At 39.2% G+C, this 5,964-nt stretch overlaps 1 non-coding gene across 1 annotated transcript; it reads right to left on the bottom strand.

Moving 5' to 3' along the window:
- Positions 1-4,844: 4,844 nt before the first annotated feature.
- Positions 4,845-4,915, bottom strand: Trnag-gcc (transfer RNA glycine (anticodon GCC)). Its single transcript has one exon. It is a non-coding gene; the product is annotated as a tRNA-Gly (tRNA).
- Positions 4,916-5,964: the final 1,049 nt, after the last annotated feature.

The following is a 5,964-nucleotide window of genomic DNA, read 5'->3' as shown; positions in this document are numbered from 1 at the left end:
CATTCTCTCTCTCTCTCTCTCTCTCTCTCTCTCTCTCTCTCTCTCTCTCTCTCTCTCTCTCTCTCTCTCTCTCTCTCTCTCATTTAATAAAGAAGTCTGGCAGTGTTTATTTTCCTGTCAACTTTAGCGAAGTCTGCCTTTCAATGTCCTCGTTTTCTATTTATATTTCATTTCCCTCTTCCTCCTCCTCCTTCTCTCTATCTCTCCCTCCCTCATCTTAAAGTAAATAAACGAATGCTCTCCCTCCCTACCTTCGTTTTTCTTCTTCTCCTCCTCCTCATCCTCCTCCTGCTCCTGCTGCTCCTCCTCCTCCTCCTCTTCCTCCTCCTCCTCCTTGCTAGTTTATGCAATATTGCCTCCTCCCTGTTCTCACATATCATCGGAGAGAAATTGATTTAAGAGAGGTATCTCCCTTTTTATCTCTCTCTCTCTCTCTCTCTCTCTCTCTCTCTCTCTCTCTCTCTCTCTCTCTCTCTCTCTCTCTCTCTCTCTCTCTCTCTCTCTCTCGAGCGCGCGCGCACGCTTGCAAATTGCGCGGTATCCGATTTTCACTAAGCTACTTATTCTAATACACACACACACACACACACACACACACACACACACACACACAACAGCATATACACAGGAAAGAAAGAAGGAAAACAAAGAAAAAGGGACAATGAAAGGATGGTAAAATGAATGAATGAATGAATGAATGAATGAATGAATGAATGAAGGAATGAATGAAGGATGGAAGGAAGGAAGAAGGAAGTGGGGAAAATAAAAAAAAATGTGGAAACAACATTATGATAAGAAAATAGAATAAAAAGTAGTAGTAGTAGTAGTCGTAGTAGTAGTGGAGGTGGTAGTAGTAGTAGTAGTAGTAGTAGTAGTAGTAGTAGTAGTAGTAGTAGTAGTAGTAGTAGTAGTAGTAGTAGTAGAAAAAGAACTACTAAAACAACTATTACTACTACTACTACTACTATTACTACTACTACTACCACGACCTCCACTGCTACTACTACTGCTAATAATAATAATAATAATAATAATAATAATAATAATAATAATAATAATAATAATAGTAATAATAATAATAATACCATTACTACTACCACCACCACCACCACCACCACCACGAATAACAACAACAACAACAACAAGAGGAGTAGGAACACTAGTAGCGTAACAATTAAAACAATCACCCTGGGGAAGGGTAAGGTAATTACAGCTACTCTCATTAATTAGTAGTTAGGCAATTAGAGGTAATTAGGTTGTTGCACGATAATTCGGGACTTGTTTTCCCTAGTATGTGACGTTGTTGTTGTTGTTGTTGTTGTTGTTGTTGTTGTTGGTGGTGGTGGTTGTGGTCGTTGTTATTGTTGTTGCTTCTGTTGTTGATTATGTTATTTTTCCTGTTGTTGTTGTTATTTATTGTTGTTGTTCCTTCTTCTATTTCTTGTTCTTCTTTTCGTCTTATTCCTCTTATTCCTCCTGTTTTTCCTTATTCTTCTTCCTCATCTTTTACTTCTTTTTCTTTTTCTTTCCCATCTCCTCCTCGTCTTCTCTTTCTCCTCGTCTTCTTCTTTTTCATCATCATCATCATCATCATCATCATCATCATCATCTTCTTCTTCTTATATTTTCTTTCCTACTTTTCTCCTATTCCTCCTCTACTTTTTCTCTTCATTATCTTATTATTATTATTATTATTATTATTATTATTATTATTATTATTATTACTATTATTATCATTATTATCATCATCATCATTATTATCGTCTTCTTTCCCCCTTCTTCTTCTTTTACCCATCCCTTCACCCATTCCATCCCTAATTCCTATTCCCCCATCTTTACGCTCCCATTCTCACATCCCTCTCCCTGTTACTTCCCTCTTCCCCATTATGCCTCACATCTAACCATCACCAAACATTCAGTCAAAGCCCATTTCTATTTTCTACCTCACTCTCTCACCTATACCAATACCATCACATTTTTTTTTTTTTTAATTTCCCGCTTTCTTATCGCCTATTTTCTTTTTTTTTCAACTTCTAATGATTTATCTATATTTTTCCTTCCTTTTTGTTTTCATGTATTATTTTTCTGTCTTTCTCCCTTTTTTTTATCATGTATTTTTTTCTTTTCATTCTAAATATTCTCTTTATATTTCCAGTTTTCCTTCTCTTTATTTCTATACATTCGTTTTCTCTTCTTTTCTTCTTTTGATCCCTTTTCATCATCCATTTCCTTTCCTTCAACTTCCAATAATCTATCTCAAATTTTCCTTCCCTTCGTTTTCATGTACCTTTCCCTCCTCTTCTCTTCCTACCTTTTCATCATCCATTTCCTTTCTTTTCACTTCGAATAATCTCTTTTTTTTTTCTTTTCTCTCTTTACATCCCTCCTCATGTAAAGACTCACATTCTTCAACTTTCCCTTCATTTTCTCTATCTCTTACTCATCTTAGCTTCCCTTACCCATCACACCCCTTCATTCACCCTTCAGCTTCACAATACTACCTCTTCCAGCCCCTTCCAGACCTTCCAGAGCCAAATGCACGCTAATTTGTATGGAGTCCGCCGCCCGCCTCCCGTCTCTCTCAGTCTCTCTTTCGCGCGAAGAAAAAGAGGAGTAAGAGAAAACGGGTGGTGTTGAGGGTGAGCTTGTGTATTTTTAGCTGGTTTGCAAGATAGGTTTGTGTTTTGTTTTAATGTAAACCTATCTTTCTTGTTTTTTTTTTTTGTTCTACTGCTTCTTCTTTTTTCTTGTTATTGTTATTATTTTTTGTTTTAGTTCCACTGTTTCTGCTACTAGTTCCCGTTCTTGTTTTTGTTTTTGTTCTTGTTCTATTGTTATTTTTGTTTTATTTTTCTTTCTTTCTTCTTCCGTTTCTATCACTTAATAGGAATGTAAAATTATTCTTCTCTTCTCTCTCTCTCTTTCTTCTACTTTTCTTTGTTCCTTCCTCTCACTCATTCCTTTTCTCCTCTTGTTCTTAAATCTTTTATTTGCATTTCATCTCTCTCTCTCTCTCTCTCTCTCTCTCTCTCTCTCTCTCTCTCTCTCTCTCTCTCTCTCTCTCTCTCTCCTTGCTCTTTATTTTCTTGTTCCTATCATTCAAAGCATTTTTTCTTTCTCTCTTTTTCTTCTTCATTATCTTTTTTTCCCGTTCTCTTATTTATCCTCTTCTTTACACTTACAAATATTTTTATTTCTTCACCTTTCGTGTCCTCTTTTCCTGCTCTTTATTTTGTCTCCCTCCTCCTCCTCCTCCTCCTTCTTCCTCTTTTTATATCACTATAATCATCTTTACCTAATAAAAAAATGCACCAAGTTTTATTTTCACTTTCAATTTCCTGTATTTATTTCCCGTGTGTGTGTGTGTGTGTGTGTGTGTGTGTGTGTGTGTGTGTGTGTGTGTGTGTGTGTGTGTGTGTGTGTGTGTGTGTGTGTGTGTGTGTGTGTGTGTGTGTGTGTGTGTGTGTGTGTGTGTGTGTGTGTGTGTGTGTGTGTGTGTGTGTGTGTATAAAATGCCGTTCTCCTTGTCTTCTAAATGTGTTTTAAATGACATAAGAACATAAGAAATAAGGGAAGCTGCAAGAAGCGACCAGGCTTACACGTGGCAGTCCCTGTATGAAACACACCTACCTATTTCCATCTGTTATCCCCATCCATAAACTTGTCTAATCTTCTCTTAAAGCTCTCTAGTGTCCTAGCACTAACAACATGATTACTGAGTCCGTTCCACTCATCTACCACTCTATTTGAGAACCAATTTTTTTCCTATCTCCTTCCTAAACCTAAATTTTTCAAGCTTGAACCCGTTATTTCTTGTTCTACCCTGGTTGCTGATCCTAAGAATTTTGCTTACATCTCCCTTGTTATAACCCTTACACCACTTAAAGACTTCTATCAGGTCCCCTCTTAACCTACGTCTCTCTAAAGAATGTAAATTTAACAACTTCAACCTCGCCTCGTAAGGAATACGAGGCGTAAGGAATACTCCTCATCCCCTGTATCCTTTTAGTCATTCTCCTCTGTACTGATTCTAATAGACCTATATATTTCCTGTAATGTGGGGACCAGAACTGCACAGCGTAGTCTAGATGAGGTCTGACCAGCGCCAAGTATAACTTTAATATTACTTCCGGCCTTCTACTTTTAACACTCCTAAAAATTAATCCTAGTACCCTATTTGCCTTGTTTCTGGCTTCTATGCATTGTTTCCCAGAGCTAACTATAACTCCTAAATCTTTCTCGTACCCTGTACCTACCAGAGTTTGGTTGTTTAATGTGTACCTATTGTGTGGGTTTCCTCTACCTACGCTAATCACTTTGCATTTATTGATATTAAATTGCATTTGGCATCTATCCGTCCATTCATTCATTCTATCTAAATCTGCCTGCAAAGCGATGGCATCCGATTCTGACCTTATTAATCTACCTATCTTTGTGTCATCCGCAAATTTACTAACATCACTACTAATTCCACTATCCAAGTCATTGATATATATTAGAAATAACAATGGCCCTAATTCTGATCCCTGTGGCACCCCACTAATTACATGACCCCACTCGGATTTCGAGCCGTTTATTACCACTCTCTGTCGCCTGTTACCGAGCCATGACCCTATCCAGCCTAACACCTTCCCATCTATCCCGTGTGCCCTAACCTTTCTCAGGAGCCTTTGATGGGGTACCTTGTCAAATGCTTTACTAAAGTCCAGATATAAGATATCATAACTATCACCATTTTCTACTGCCTCACACACCTTACTGTAAAAACTTAACAAGTTTGTCAGGCAAGACTTCCCCTTCGTGAAGCCATGCTGTGACTGATTTATCAAGTTAAAATGAGAGCATGCATTGGCCGGGAATCGAACCCGGGCCTCCCGCGTGGCAGGCGAGAATTCTACCACTGAACCACCAATGCGTTACCTCTGAACCACCAATGCGTAAATGACTCGCTGACGCGTATATTTAATAGCTCATTAAAGGTAAGGAGTACAAAATTAATATCTCAACTGACTAGGCGGGAACACAGATATCAATAACTCAAAAGGGAAATTATTTAAAAAAAACCACCCCGGAAACTATTTTTGCAACTGCTACAAAATTTTTCCACATTCCTTGACTCATTTCACTACTGGGCTGATCGATCCCAATGTTGTATAATATTGAAGAGAAGAGAGGGAATTAAGTGTTACTGAGGCAACTTGCAGGCCAGAGGGCCGAGAGGGACGCCGGGCTGGCGTGCTGACGAGAGACGCTCTGCCCTCCTCTGCCCTGCTTGTACGCCACCTCACCTTTCCTCTGTCTTGCAGGATGTAATATTTTAGTTGAGTGCATTCTCTAGACCACGGTAAGAGGGAGCGTTAAGGGAAGTAACACCTGGTAAAGGCCAGCGCGCATTTGGTGGTCGGTATGGTAGGGAAGTACGTGTCCGGGACCTGACTCGTCGCCCGAGAATGAGATGGCGTCAGGCTGGTCAGGGTAACGCGACACTGAGTGGCGGCCGGTCAGTTGACCCCCTCACTGAACACTTTTATTAGGGAGGGAGCGTCCCCAAATGGATTGTTGCAGTCGTGAACATAGAGCATGAGCCACGGTCTCTGGACCACCTCATTTAAATTTCTGACCCGGGGGGGATGGGGGGAGGGGAAATAAGACAAAATTTGGGGTTTTAGTTGGCAGGAACACCTGTCATTTAAGTGGTGTGTGGTGAAATTTGGATGTTAAGTTCTGTTCTTGTTCCCTTAAGTTCATGTGAATTAAACTGTGAATTAATTATAGTGAAACAGTAATTAAATTTGTTTTGTAAGAAGGTGAGCTGTCATTCTGTCCTCCCAGTTCCACCCACACCTTTTTGTTAAACACCAACTACACCCATGAATTTAATAATCCGGAGACATCAGTGCCTGTAAAAATAAATCATGGTAACGCTACCAAGTAACCAAAGTAAAGAATTAAAAGGTAAAGAAA

This window comes from Scylla paramamosain, chromosome 11, assembly GCF_035594125.1.
Source record: "Scylla paramamosain isolate STU-SP2022 chromosome 11, ASM3559412v1, whole genome shotgun sequence".
Taxonomy (NCBI): Eukaryota; Metazoa; Arthropoda; class Malacostraca; order Decapoda; family Portunidae; genus Scylla; species Scylla paramamosain.
Note: the sequence above shows the minus strand (reverse complement) of the source record. Positions and strands in the feature narration are given on the sequence as shown.